Raw genomic sequence first — 16,225 nt, forward strand, 5'->3', positions numbered from 1 at the left:
TTGAATATGCAGTCTGGTAGTTAAATCATATTAATTGCAAAGACCTTTAAGAGAACCTAACAATTTTTAATATAAATTGAGCCCATAGGCAATGGTAATGTCTCAGAACTATACTTGGCCCCAACCAGTGCAAAGATTGAAGTCTTCAAGTTCCATAAATATCTGAAAAAGATAAGAAGCACAAGGCAGCTGAAAGACTTTGCCCCAGCATGTCCCATTACTGCCCTGGGCATTCTTCTGTGGGAGGGAGGAAGAAATCTCTTTGGTAATGGACTGGGTGGTTTAAAATTCCCTGGGAGTTTTTTTTTTGAGGGGGGGGAGTTAAATGAAAGACATTTTGTATGAGTGGGTTCTGCAAAATACATTTGCTTAGAGACAAAGGAGACTCGGAGCCCACCACAGAAGAATTTAACATACATTAGCAGTTAATCGAATATTACTGACTTGGGATTTGACTGTAAGTAGCAACACTAGTAAAAAAATAAACCAAAACCAATCACCACCACCCTTGAAAAACAGGACGAGAACAGAAATCATGCTCCGGCGGTGTGGCAGCAGCAGGAGCCCCATTAGCTAAAGTGGTGCTTCAGGTTAAGAACAGTTTCAGGTTAAGAACGGACCTCCGGAACAAATTAAGTACTTAACCCGAGGTACCACTGTATAGGGATGGGGGGGGGGTGCGAAAACTGTGGCCCTGGTCATTGGACCACGCTAGCTGGGGTTGATAGGAGTCAGTGTCTAGAAATATCTGGAGGGTCACAAATTCCCCAGATGCATGGCAGTGAAGGATCACCTACCTCCATATCAGTCTATATATTAAAGCACCTTCCCTAACCTGGTGCCCTCTAAGTGTGTTGGACTACAACTCCCATCAACCCCTGCCAACATGGTCAATGATCAGAAATGGAGTTGTAGTCCAGTACATCTGGAGGATCCCAGGTTAAAGAAGTCTACATTAAAGTTATAAAATGAAGGCTCTTCTATGGATGCCCTACCCAAAAGTAGATCGTTGTCACGTAGTAGGCTCACTTTGAAACTGCCATGCCAAGATTTCTTCATTGCCCTTGGCTTTCAAAGAACAACAACAACGAGTTTAAGTTTGGAATTTGATCTGTTCTTCTGCTGCAATATTTTTCTTGTTGTGACTTTGTATTCTAAGATGTTTCTTTTAATTCTGGAGTTTTGTCAGCCATCGTTATGCTTAAATTTCCCCAGAGTTTTTCTCTCTTCTGGACTTTCTATATGTACAACGAAAGTAAGCCAAACTTGTGAGGGATGAGTCATGCTTATCCTCTCAAACTTGGCAAGTCAATTTGTTTCCCAGGTTAGTCATACTCGAATGTTATTGGGATGAATGGAACAAGGTAGTCATAACTGTTGTATATTTTTTTTACATTGGTTTTAAGTGTGGCCTAAGATAGAGCTCCTCTCTCATGTGATCTAAAAGCACATACATTCAAGTATATTATTTAGAGTCAACTGCCCCAACACTACTCAATTCTTTTTAGCTTCTTGAAACTAATGAGAATCTCTAAACACTCCAAGGACAAGCTTGCTCTCTGTGTGGCTGTTATGGCTAATACCCTGGCTTAACCTATCAGGCTGCTCAGAGACATTATTTCCAATTTTCACAAATGCCAAAAGTACAATTCATGCAACTTGGTTGAAAAGTATGGAAGGCATTTGGGAGCAGAGATTGCTGATTTCAGTAGCAGTGGACTTTATTCCTTCCTCTTTGACATGGAAGGTGTCAGCCCAGGGGTCAGCAAGGTTTATCTTGCCTGGGCCCATGGAGATCCCTCCGTGGGCCGGATCGCATGTGAGCGATTTTCGGCATTTGTGCGTGTGCAGACATGATTTTTGGCATCTGCATCTGCGCAGACGTGATTTCCAGGGCCACGGAAGCGAGTCCCTGTGCCGCACTAGTTTAGCGCAGTATGCTAGTGGGCAGCTCGGTTTGGGGGCTGCTTGTGGGCTGGTCAAACGACCTCTGCGAGCTGCTTCCGGCCCATGGGCCTTAGGTTGCTGTGTTAACCCATTTGGGATGAGAGAGAGAGAGAGAGAGAGAGAGAGAGAGAGAGAGAGAGAGAGAGACTGACTTCAGGCATTAGACATGCCCAATTCATGGAAAAAAACTTTTCAGTTCTATTCTGGTTACTGGATTTGGGTGAAAAAGAAAAGAAAAAGAAAGAAAGCTCTAATGTGTGATATGTAAATCAGTAACTAAAAAAAGCGAAACACGCACACATGTTTTTAAGATGCTAAGATAAATTTTAATTATGCTAATACTGCCCTTCATAGATTGCAATCACTTTGCACGGGGGGGGGGGGGGAATCACACACTCTGTAACATTTAAAAAACACAGGAACATAAGCATCTGCCTTGCATTGAGTCAAACCACCAGTCCCATCTTCCACAGTATTGTCTACACTGACTGGCACTGGTTTTCCAGGGTCTCAGTTGTACCTGGAGGTGCCCAGAATTGGGACCATCTGCACACAGAACAGATGCTGTTCCACCAAATTACATGAATGCACCAGCTGCATAATGAATATGCCCAGCTGATGTTAGTGCTGGTTTTGACTTAAATGGTTCAGGACTGCATTATCTGAAGGACCGCTTTTACCCATATGAACCTGTGCTCATCACCTGTGGCTTTTCTTCATGTGCTTCCTCCATGAGAAGTCTGGAGGGTGGCAACATGAGAACAGGCCGTTTCACAATTTCCATTTGTGGAATGCTCTCCTCAGGAAGGCTTGCCTGGTGTCATCATTAGATATCTTTAGGCACCAGGCAAAACTTTCTTCTATAACAAGGCTTTTGGTTTTTAAGTATCTGTGGGCTTTTAGAAGTGGGGTGTTTTGAATGTATTTCTCTTTCCTCTTGGCTTTCATGTATCCACATGCTGTTTATTGTCTTTTCATTTCCCCTTCCCCCTTTTTTCTTTTAAGCCACTTTGGGTTGGGTTTATCTGGGCAAGATAAAACAAATGACAAATTTAATTTTAAAACAAGACATAACAATGGAATCTCTCCCTCCTTACCTCCTTCATGAAGCCCCTCACATCCTTACCTCACATGAGGCCCCTACTCTACATTGAGGGACCAGAATCTGGGGTGGGAAAAGAGAAAGCAGAAATCCCATTACACAAGTGAGTTTCCTCTGCACAAGCAGACAGAAATCACTGGATGTTGCCCTTACATTCCTGCTTTCAGCAGATTTTCTCATTGTGACGTGAAATAGTATTTAAACAGTCAGCCAAAAAATGCACTGTGAAGTAGACCTCAGCAATCCCCAGCCCCTCTGTTACAGTTGAGCTCTATGGTTTGGAGTTACTGACTTCATGAGTCACATAACACTGAGGAAATTTCATTCTGTTAATCCTGTTAGCCGCTCTCCCTAAGCATTCACAGTGATTAAAGCCTTACGTGCATGAAACTAGATGGTAGAATTTTAAATCATTCTCAAACTATTTTTAAAAAAGCGTAATCTCTGAGAGAGAGAGAGAGAAATGTTTGCACAGAAAGCAATCACATTATTTAAGTTAACATAGGAGACATGATTTGAAATAAAGGCTAGAAAACATTAAAATCCTGGGGTACTCCATAGAAAACTAAGCATAACCAGGACCTACACAGGACACATGCAACACAGCAGCCCCTTTTTTAAATGACAGAAATACTCCAAAAAGAAGGGTTTTTTTCTGGTGACATTAAAGAGTTTTTTGGTCAGTCATAGTTTTGGGAATATGCGAGGAATGATCTCTCCAGGCCAACTCCCTTCTGATTCACTAGTTTCCAAGCATAGTTTAGATATATTGTAAAACTTGCTATAAACTTCTCTCTCTCTCTTATCTAACTCAATCCATAAAACAGGAAGGAAGTTAGGGAAATTGTATGCTTATTTCTGGCTGCTCTTTAAAATCCAAAAAAAGCAGAGGATTTTTTTTAAAAAACACACATACGCAGCAAAGGATTTTCAGGGTGTTGGGCACATGTCCTCACCAATGTTCCCTTATCTTTGCTTGGGTAGAATTTCCTCTGGAGCCATATGTCTGTTTCCTTTGGTTAGACAGGAAACATTGGGGTTACAAATGTGCTAGCTAGCCAAAGTATATTGACCATTCACATAACAGGCCGAGATCTAGACTAGAATGTAATCTCTATTGTCACCCTGAAAGAAAGGATGATGGCCATGGGAAAGGGAGTGCTGAATTCCAAGGCTGATGTCCAGCTTGAAAGGGATGGAAGTCATTAGTTGATTAATTAGGAACATAGGCAGCCAGTGTGGTGTAGTGGTTAAGAGCGGTAGACTCGTAATCTGGGGAACCGGGTTCGATTCCCCGCTCCTCCACATGCAGCTGCTGGGTGACCTTGGGCCAGTCACACTTCTCTGAAGTCTCTCAGCCCCACTCACCTCACAGAGTGTTTGGTTGTGGGGGAGGAAGGGAAAGGAGAATGTTAGCCACTCTGAGACTCCATTGGGTAGTGATAAAGCAGGATATCAAATCCAAACTACTACTACTACTACTACTACTATTCTTCTTCTTCTTCTTCTTCTTCTTCTTCTTCTTCTTCTTCTTCTTCTTCTTCTTCTTCTTCTTCTACTGAGTCAGACCATTGACTTATCTGGTTCAGTATTGTCTATACTAGCAATGTGAGGAATTAAACCAGGGACTTTCCGTATGTAAAACAGATGCTCTGCTACTAAATGACAGCTTCGCCACTAGATTTGACACAGAACCGTAGAATTGTAGAGTCGGAAGGGACCCTGAGGATCATCTAGCTCAACCCCCTGCGAAGCAGGAATATGCAGCTGTCCCATACGGGGCTCAAACCTGCAACCTTGGTGTTATCAGCACCACGCTCTAACCACTGAGCTAGGTCTTTCTCTGGGAAACAGCAGTGGCAGCTTGAAAGGTGATGAACTTGGAAGAAATATCAATGCTCTCCATGCAGTTACTCCATATGGAATAAATTTATCTTTCGGTCCTCAGATTGGATCTTATGCAACCCTTGTAAAAGGACCCTAATAACTCGGGTAGCAATCTGAAGAAGCAGCCAAGGTAGACTAATCTCAAAATGATTATATCAGTTGAACACAGGGCTTGTTATTCTTCGCCTCGTCGTTTCTGGCAGCTAGTCGGTGTGAGCTTTCCTCCCCGCCCTCCTCCTTTTTACAGAGTAGTCTTGAATTTCCACCAGGATCAGCCTGCTATAATTGTGGTTTTGTTTGCTACAAAAATTGCAAATGCAACGAGAGCCTTGTGGCAAGGCTGGAAAAGTCACCCAGGTATAAATATGCTTTGAGCCTTAATCTCATTCCACCACAGGTGTAGCGCATACTTTAACAAGATTAACTTAAAGCGCCATCGCCATGTGGATCTGTAAAGATGAAAACCTTTGCCCTGATGGGCAAATGCAGATATATTTTTAATCAAACTCCTGGGAGGCTGCAAATCACTAGCAGCATATAAAATGAGAATTCAACAAAGGGAAAGGCTCGCTTCAGTGAAATGACTCCATCCTTATTACTTATGTAATGTAATCAACTCATGTTACCGGGCTGTTACAAGCATTCCAATCTATTTTAGGGTACTATAACTCAAAACTCATAAAACAACTATTCAGAATGAGTGTAAGCTTGCTTGCTGACTAAATACTCCCTATTCATTCTGCTCCAATAATGAGCTCACTTGTGATAGATTAGGCCATTTAGGAGATGTTGACTCGGCTATGCTACAGATGCTGCACTGAAATGGGCTTATGCAGGAAGTCTCAAACCTTGTCATAGCAAGCCTCTCGCAATCAAGGCACAAGCTGGTTGAGCTCTTTCCCGTACAGCTAAGGGAAAACAAGCTTGACTTGGGTAGTAGTGCTTATTGTTATCCTAGGCACAATGCCAAGCATCTCAGTGGAAAAGAAACAGAGCATGGCACGGTTTAAGGACTCTACGGGAAGCACTCCAGGGAACCAAAACAAATATCCTGCAAATAATAGGGGGTCAATTCACTGGGTTTTCAGAGCTAGCAATTAGTGCAAGGGAGAATGCATGGTGTTGCTTGGGCTGTTGACTGGGGCATTTGAAAGGTGTGTGCATGGGTTGTAAGCAAGTGTCAAGATGTACCCAACATTTGCATTGCTAGTCGAGGAAATTTACACCATGACTAGCAGCAGTTCCTATTTGCATAAGATGGTACACCTTGCACCTTCAGAATCCTGTCTTAAAATGGATCAACCATTTTACTTACAGCCTGTTTGAGAACAGAGGCAAACACATAAGGAGTGTTTAAAGCTTCTTCTTCTTCGGTGATCACACAGGAAGGTAGATTATACGATCTGTTAAAACATTTCCCCATTCTTCAAACTTTACTATGATAATCCATTGCTCCTTTGCAGCTGAATTGCTAACAACATAATTATGGCAATTATGGCTGCTCAGAACAAATGACATTTAATTCTTAATGTAGTTTAGGGGAAGCCAATGTGATGATGCCCTCCAGATGTCATTGGACTCTAACTTCCCTCAGCCCCAGCCAGACTAGTCAGTGATCAGGGATGAAGGGAGATGTTATCGAGCAAACATCTGGAGAGCACCGCATTGGCTGCTCCTGGTGTAGTTGAACTTGCCACCATTGCAGCACTGCTGACCTCTTGCACTCTTATAAACCCAGAGTGCAAACACTGCATTTCTGCTCCCAGGTAACTTGGCCAGATCATTCTCTCCACCTCATAGACCTTTTGATACACTGGATGTGAATTCAATCTACATTCTGCATTACCATCTACATCACATCAGTTGAAAATAAAATGGAAGATTGCAGGAAGCACATTTGAAAAGAGACATATCAGCATTCCCAAAGTCACAACAAAGAGGAAAACTGCTGAAGTGTGGATCTTCCCAGGCCAATTAAGGTTATTCTCCCTTTGTAAAAGTGCCTTCATCTCCCACCATGCAGAGAGGAACCTCAGCCAGGTAAGCAGGGAACCACTCTGAAAATTGTTATTTGAAAAACTCATGAATCTTTAGAGAAAAGTGTTAGTGATTTGGCATTATGGGGTCTGGTGCTAAAAGGTGCCTTGAGACATCAATGGACAGCCAAATACAAAAAAATAAAAATAAAAATTGAATTTTGCTACTTGGTAAGAGAAGCATTTACATTCTTTTCAGTCTGGTCAGTTTATGGTTGAGCTTATTATTATGCTGTGCAGACATCCACTGTGCTTTGGTTTACTAAAATTCAGCTGCTAGAGCAGGGGAACTTATTTCAGACCAAGGGCCATTCCCCCTTCTGGGCAACCTTTTGAGGGCCACATGCCAGTGGTGGGGCAGCAAATGTAAATTTTGTCTTTCTAAAGGAAGCTAGTTTCTACACAAACTCACATGCCCTTCCCTAGCCTGATGTGCTATATCAAGAATAAGCATTATTAGATGTGTTATAGGAACACATGAAAAAAAACCCACTACAGCCACACAAGAAATATGTAAAATAACTAAGCAAGTATTAGACATCACCCCAGAATTGGCCCTACTAAACATCTTCCTAGACAACAATGCCCATTTACACCACAAAGAACTCATAACCCACCTACTTTCATCACCCAGAAACACCATAACCAGACACTGGAGAGACCTGTCAGGAGTAAGCATGGACCAATGGTACCAAATAGCATGGGAAACAGCCCTACTAGAAAAATTAACCAATAAACTGAAACTGACACGGGGACAAACAGAAGAAGACGCCATTACCCTGGTATGGCTCCCCTTTCTCACATACACAGCCCAACAAGACAATGACAATAATCCACCAACAGCATACAAATCAATATGGCTAACCTGATCCAAAACACCCACCCACCCCACTCACACACAAAAACAAAGCTCACCACAGCCAATCACAAACAAACAACCACACCCTGGGCCAACCCCCAACCTCTCTCACCACCAGAGGAACACAAGTGAACAGCACAAGCAACACTGACACCAAACCCGACACACGGTACATTAAGCATAATAGAAACATCGCCACCTGACCTGACCCCCACCCATCTTCCCCCTCCCCCTTTCTTTTCTCCCCCTAATGTCTCAACAAATGAAACTGATTTGTAAAAATGTTACATGGAAAAAAATACGAGAGACATTACATATACTTCTGTAAAACAAGAAAATATTTAATAAAAACAAACAAACCCCCACTATCTATAGCATTACTGATCTGTAGAGATATTACGCTTGAACTTTACTGAAGCTAATAAACATCCTCCACCCTATTTGCCATCACATTAGCTCTGCTGTGTGTTTAAGAGCTAAACGCACATACTTCTTCAGCAGCTCTGCTGTCATGCAGCCTCAGGCCATACCAACTTCTTGTGGAATCTTTGACAGATATCATAACACTACCAAACAAAGCTTGGCCAAGTCAGTGCAAACGGTAAGACATTTTCTTGAGTAGGGGATGAATGGGAGGGGAGAAAGAAAATAAACACTGATGAAATACGATGTATACACAGCATATAAATTATTAGATTTTCTTGGAGATTGCTGACATACTTGAAAGGTACCTGTAAACATTATGCATGAGAATTGCTACTCTCTCTCTCTCTCTCTCTCTCTCTCTCTCTCTCTCTCTCTCTCTCTGTGTGTGTGTGTGTGTGTTGTCGTCACACACAGCAGCAATACTACCAGAGGCATGGAATGCCTTTCACTCAATGAAAATCAGGACATTTTCAACCTAGCAGGGCTATGAATTTTTAATCCCATTTTCAGAATTTATAGCAACGAAACTCTGGAGCCCTACAGGGAAGCAAGTCCAAATGCATGTTGCTGTCTCCAAGCCACAGGTAAACTGGAGAAGTCTAACTGATTTCAAAGAAGATTGTTTCAAATAATTTGCAAACTGGGTTGGTGCAGTATAAAAAGGAATGCCAGCTTGAACTGCAGTGATCGGGGATGAATGGGAAACATGCTAATGTCTGTTCCAATTACTTGCTTGGAAGAGTTGCCCACAACTGCACTTTTTCTTTAGTACTGTGTAAAATATACTAGGCATGTCAAATGTACCCTGCTCATGGAACAACTGGGAGGCACAGTTTTTCTGCTCCTAGCAAATAATCAACATCACCTAAAAAATGGAGGTACTTCAGCTGGGAGACACCACAGGACCACGGCTAAAATGCAGTCCTCCATGTTTCTGACCCTCCATAGGTCACATAGCCCCTCATGAGACTGCACCCCACTTCACTCTTCTTGAGTACCCTTGCCTGGCTAGGACATGTCACTGAACCTCTTTTGGATTGGATGACGGAGGTGTGTGTGTGTGTGTGTGTCTGTGTGTGTGTGTGTGTGTGTGTAAACCTCACCTTAACATGGCAGGAATGTAACCTAATCTACATAGCTCCAGCCGTTTTTGGCTCTTGCCCTGTCCATCACTAGCAGGACAGAGCTCAGCACAGGAGGAAACAAAATAGCTAACCTTTCCTCTTCTGCTTTGCTGGCAATTGGAACAAAAGCACAAACAGCCAGGCTTATTATTATTTGCTGGTTGACCCAGCTATTCTAAAACCACAGGATGTGATTTGCATAGCAAAACATGCCAAAGTCTATTTTGTTCTACAGCATCTTATCAGTGAGAACCTGCTACCACCACCAGAATGAACTGTGTTGGGGGAAAGGGTTGGAAGGAAGTTTCTACCTTCTTTCAAACTGCACTGTTTCAACAGGCCTTTACAATATGATTTTCCCCCTTAAAACCAACCAGTATCTATTAATGTTTGACTGATGCTTCTATGAGAGAGAGAGAGAGAGAGAGAGAGAGAGAGAGAGAGAGAGAGAGAGAGAGAGAGATTTTGTATGCTGTAAGGGGCTTTGTTCTATTTTAGGTTAAAATTTTCAAACCACAACAAAAAACCCTGCTTGTGTGGACACATGCACCCTACAGATTCACAAAGACAAAGGGTTATCAAATATGTCTTCCAATATGTTCACCTTTACCAGAGTTGTAGCTTTGTGTAATCATATAGCATAGTGCACTAAAGTATCTCCCCTCCCCTCACTTGTTAAGCAGAGATTGGATGGCTATCTGTCATGGATGCTTTAGCTGATATTCCTGCATTGCAGGCGGTTGGACTAGATGACCCATGGGGTCCCTTCCAATTCTACGATTGTATGATTCTACCTCAGAACTACTCTTAAGCTGAACCTCCAGCCTGGAAGACCTTCTGGCCTTTTCTGCGAAGGCAGACCACAACAGCTACCACCTCTCTGCTGCCCTCTGCCCCAGAGGTGCTTCGATTTCTCTGGTATTGTAGACACTAACTGATAGAGCCATATTTCTTTTCATTGCCTACTGCGGGCAGTCAGCAGGGAACCTCCTTTGGACTGTAGAAACTTCTTTTCAGATAGACATATGCTTTATGTCCCTCTTTGACAGTGTTTAGAATGATGTCAACATCCCCGATGTTAACATTTCGTTGGAAGTTTGGAAAGGGAGGAGGTAGGAAAAGAGGGTCCAATGACATTTAGAAACTGAACTCCACGAGTAATACGATCGTGCTTATAGGACATTGTCCCCCAGTAAATCTGTGGAGTTTGTTTAAAAAACACTTTCCCAAATGTCAATGTCTGGCTTTAGCCATCTCCCGACACTCCTAGATCTTGTCTGAAACCATAGGCTATGCCTGACAGGAGAAAAGACTATTAATTAGATGGTTGAGTAACACACAAAAAGCTTGTATATCATGTTTCTCCTGCTCAAGGAAAAACATGAACAAAACGCCTTACCACTGATGACTACTAATTTTTGAATACCAAGTTAGGTTGTTTGATAAGCTTCACCCAGGGGTGGTCCTGCCTTTAGGGAAAGTGAGATAACCTGCCTCAGTCAGCAGATATTGGAGGACAGCAGTGACAGTGCCAGGACTGTCCTTCCCAAGTCTCCCATCTATTCCCCTCTGTTGGTGGGCAGGTCTGTGTATGCTACATCCCATTTCTAAACTAGTTCGCTGCCTCAGGCAGAGAAGAGGACACTGCCCCAGCACTACAAATGGCTCTTGTTAGACCCATAGCATTATTTGCCATCACAGGAGGGAGGAAATAAATAAATAAATAAATAAATAAATAAATAATTTATTATTTATACCCCACCCCAGTCACTTTGGGCTGCCTTCAACAAAATACTAAAATACAATAGTCCATCAAACATTCCCTAAACAGGGCTGCCTTCAGATGTCTTCTAAAAGTCTGGTAGTTGTTTTTCTCTTTCACATCTGGTGGGAGGGCATTCCACAAGGTGGGTGCCACTACCGAGAAGGCCCTCTGCCTGGTTCCCTGTAACTTGGCTTCTTGCAGTGAGGGAACTGCCAGAAGGCCCTCGGAGCTGGACCTCAATATCAGGGCAGAAGGATGGGAGTGGAGACGTTCATTCAGGTATACTGGACAGAGATCGTTTAGGACTTTAAAAGGGGCACATTGGTGTGTTTTAATTCTGTATTGCCACCAGGAGGCTTTTCTCATATTTATAGTAGGCTGAGGTTTTTTCTTTTTTGCTGCCCATCCCCATTTCTTTTCAGTGATAAATCTGTGTTTAGTGTGGCCTGTGTGTAGCATTTAATGAACAGCTAACAAAAGCCTAATAATATTAATGACCAACTTTCATTAGCTGTTGTTCAGCAAGTATTCTGGCTGAATGTTACACAAGAATGAGTGATCAGCTAAGTGCACTTGAAATAAATATGAAACAAGGTGTGCAGAACGCTCAGATTCCTCCCGAGTCAAAAACTGTATTAGCTGTTCGCCGAGGTAGAAAAACAACACACCATGATTATTTGTTGCCTCTTTACAAGCGGAGCTCGCTGAAGAGAGACAGCGGCCAGAGAGAATACCAATGCAGTATGTGTCTGACATATTAAAAGTAGACATCCATTCCTTTATAGATGGGTCAGTTTTAGAACACTATTCTTCATAACAAAGTGGTACGAATGAGGCACTGAAAGAATCACTTGTTCCTACACTGTTTACATGGTCAAAATACAACAGCAATTTGTTCAGGAGCACCTAGATTTATAGCAATGGTGAAACGAAGATTTGGTCAGTGCCTTGAGGGGTGACCCATATAAGCTTCTATGAGCTTTCTAAAGGAAGACGAGGATAGAACTATATTCAAAGTGGCATGAAGGAGAACATTCTGTTCGTGAACTTCTGCTTGCAAGATGGAACATTCTCACACTCTCCTCCCCTTGTGTGCTGCCTAGTCCTCTGGAGCAATGAAGAGGGGAGCGGGAATCTTATTGATTCCACAAGGCTATCCTGATAAGAAACTGGACCATGAAGCCAAAAAGATTCCTCAGCCTTGTGCTGGCACTGATCACTGAGCTAGTGCAACTGTTCCAAGTTGAATACTTTGAACTTTTTCAAGTTGGCCATTTGAGCCTCCTCTTATTTTTAGAACTGGAAATCTCAGAGAAAGCTGAATATAGTATAGGCGACACGGCCTAGTCTACAGGGCTAAGAATGGCTTTTATAGATGGGAGTTTGTCTTTTGACACATGTCAAGAGGCCCCTTTAACCATGCACAGTCCCACAGCAGTGTTCGAGCAAGAGAGAGGAAAACCACACTCAGACCTTCTATCACCAGGGGGTGAGATTTCAATCTGGTTCTCTAGTTATCCAGGCAATGCACTTTCTTTAGAGAAGCTGAATTGCAGAGGAATCCAGGCATGCCATTTGTATGCAGGGTTGCTCACACAGAACTATGGCAACTGAGAATGCCCACGTAACGAGTGACTTCTTTTGGGCTGAATTATACTGACAAATTCTTCATACGAACAGTTACAATTGGGTACCTGCAAGAATCTGTTTCCTAGTGTTAACTAGGTCCTTGAGTTAATTGTTGAAGTGGTTCACTTCATGTTATCTAATTGCATCAACCCCGAAGAAACACTACCTGCATAATTTCTTGATGTCCCCCTCCCCCCATGAAACATGCTAGAAACTATTTCCAATTTTGAAAATAGGACTACTTATTTTTTCTATTCTACAGCTTTCTGCCTTATAAAGGATTTTGTGTGTTTTGCAATGCACGGCTTATTTCTGAGTTTTAAAGAAATCTTCCTTTTTTCGCCCATCATGTCTCTGCATAAACTGCAGAAATGAGTGTATGATAAAAGTTTCAATTCTAACAATACAAATGAAATCTGGAAGTATTTCGCTCTTACCACTTTAAGACTTAAATCATACTTATTTTTTTCTGCTTCAAAATCGTCCTTGGAGTTGTGTTGAGAATTACAGGGCAGTTATGGTAATACTGGTTGGTCCTAATGAAGCTATTATTTGACTGACCCCAGGAACACCTAGCATGCTTTCTTACACAATATCAAGGTATTGCTTAAAACTAATACAGTTCATTTAACAACTACTTATACGATTCTGAATTGCAGCAATTAGTTTTGGCTGACTCTGCAGAAGACTCTGAAGAATTGCAGAGTAATTAGAATCTACAATGACTGCTTTTGAGGACTTACCTGTCTTGGGCCGGCTGCTCAGCACTGTCTAAAATTACCAGTCTGCTCACTCAAAGTTTATTAACTACAATTTCACCTCAATTACTTCCAGAGGGCAAAAGGCCTGAAATGAAGATGGCAGGGAAAGACTAGAGACTCTCCCCTTGAATGTGCATCTTTGACCTTTTAGGTGTTTTGAGGGCTGCTTTCCTCGTGACAACAATAGCGAACAGTCAACAGAATCCTTCATCTTTACACTTATGAGGCCATACCGACTGCATAGATCTTTTTTAATGTTCCCTTGAACCACGCAGATGGAAAACACTAGACTACCCGACAACCGTCAGCATGCGATGCAAAACAATAATATCCAAAGGTGGCTTTAAAAAAATGATTTTACATGCAAGAATATGGGTAGATGATATACTACTTTTAAAAAACTTTACATCCGTGTTTTTTTGTTTTTTTATTTCTATACCGCCCTATACCTGAAGGTTCCGATGCTTTCAAATAACCATTTTCAAACTGCCCCCCCCATTGATGAGTGAATACGGAAAACAATCACTTACAGATTTTTTAAAAACGTATTTCTTCCATACCAGTAAGAAAGTGCACTAAGGTGATCCACATCCACTTAAGACTGAACATTTAAATTTCTATTATCCCATTGATTACTATATAACCTGATAATGAAGGAAGAAATGATTTCAGAGCTGCTCTTCTTCCATGATTTGCCTCACAACTATAGTTAAGCTTGGTTAATCCACTTTTAGGCCTAAATTTTTAGAGGGGGTTTGAACTAGTTCATGATGGACCTTGGAATTCCAAACCTGAACTAGTTTCAGAATACCCCAGTTTCGAACGTCACTGTTATCATTATCCCTGGAGATTTATATATTATTTTTCATATTATTTATATATTTTTAAAGAGTCATTTTAATTGGGAATGTTTTAATGTGCATTTTAATTGTATGCAATTGGTTTTATACTTGTAAATGGCTTAGAAACCATTTTGGCAATTAAGTGGCGTACTAATTAATAAATAATAGCTACTACTCTTCATTTCCAGCCTCTAATTAAAACCTTACAACTCTTCATGCTCACCATCTAATTAAACTTTGCACCAATACTATATTATTAGCAGAAAAGGACCCAAGGTTTAGAGATAAGCCTAAGGCCTGCCAGGAACTTCACAGCTGCGGTGAGATTTGAATCATGGAACTTCCTGGCTGAGCAGCAAAATTATTCTAGGAAAGGGAACACACAAGAATCCTATTCCACAATGGAATGAAGAGGAAGTACACAGGTTTAACCACATTTACTCATAATAAGCCAACGAGACCAAAATTGACTTAACTATTTTGTTAATAAACTGCTGATGCAAAGAAAGTATTTAGAATTCCTAAAACATGGTGTCAGATAATGAGATCTTTGAAACTAACCCATAAAACATAGTAGACATAAAGTACAAAACCACATGCAGAATTTTCTCAGACGAGATGTTTGTATCTCATTTTGTATTTTTTTTAAAGATATTGTGATGCAGATTTGTGAAATATGAATTCTGCACCTGTGAGGTTTTCCACATTTTCTCCCCCACCCCCTTTCGGAAAACCAGTGAAATTAACTTATTTCCAGTCACGTCTCTTGCATTCAGCACAAAGATCTTGGCAGCAGTGTCTGTTTATCACCTTAACACAGAGAGCACACTGCTCAGCTGTAGCTCATATTAGGACAGTCTTGAAGCCATAATGTTTTCCTCTAAGAGACAAGGAGACTGTGCTCATATAGAAGATTTCTAGCATATTTTCTTCCAATATCACTGCTGCGTAAATTATAAATAAAGTGTCAGCACTAATAACGAGCACTTTCACACATTGCTCCTTGGAGCATTTATTTCAGTGTAAAAAATAAATAAATGTGTGTACATATTTTCAATTGTGCCTAAATTCACAGTTGCTAAAACTTTCAATACCCCAGGCCTTAAAAAAATCCACTCTGAAGAGGCGAGCAGAGAAATAAATGCAAGTTAACAACATGAACATTTTACTTGAGCATTTTCTCCTTAACAAATTGTTTGTGCTCCAAATCGCACTGGGGCACAGGCTCTGTTGCCTCTTGCACCAACTTGTTATGTTCCAGCTACTGCTGCCACTGGTCCCGAGTCTTTAAAATTCTGGGAAATCTCTTGTGTCACAGATTTTTTGGGGAAGACAGGAATCGACCTTCAACTGAGCTGGTTATGCTGCTTCTCATGCCAGTGTTGCTTCAGAATTGGTGGCTTCTGCTAGTGATATCCTGCTGCTTTTCTCAATATGGCACCACAAAGTAAGGTGGCCGCTTAAGAGACCAGGCTGCCTTTATTCTTACTGAACTCATTCTTAACACAACAGCCGCCCATCAAAATGGAATGTTTGGACTGATCACTAAGAAAGCTGAGGCCTGGCTTATGCCTGCAGCAGGATGAGGCGACAGAAGAATGTATAACATCCAGTACAATTTCTTAATGCACACGCGCAAAATAAAATTACTCGCAAGTAAGAAGCAGATCAGGGAGGCACCCCACTACTGTTTTCTATTTGCTGCAAAGTTGTTTTGTTTTTACACAGGAAAGCATTCAAGCTGCAATTTCCTCACCTGTACTCTTAATTCATTAAAACATTTTAACACCACCTTTCAATTCAAAATGGCCAGGGGTGAGCTGCTGAACTGGATCCAGGGCTGCCTC

The sequence above is a fragment of the Podarcis melisellensis genome, assembly GCF_964234715.1.
Source record: "Podarcis melisellensis genome assembly, chromosome: 1".
In the NCBI taxonomy this organism is placed as follows: Eukaryota; Metazoa; Chordata; class Lepidosauria; order Squamata; family Lacertidae; genus Podarcis; species Podarcis melisellensis.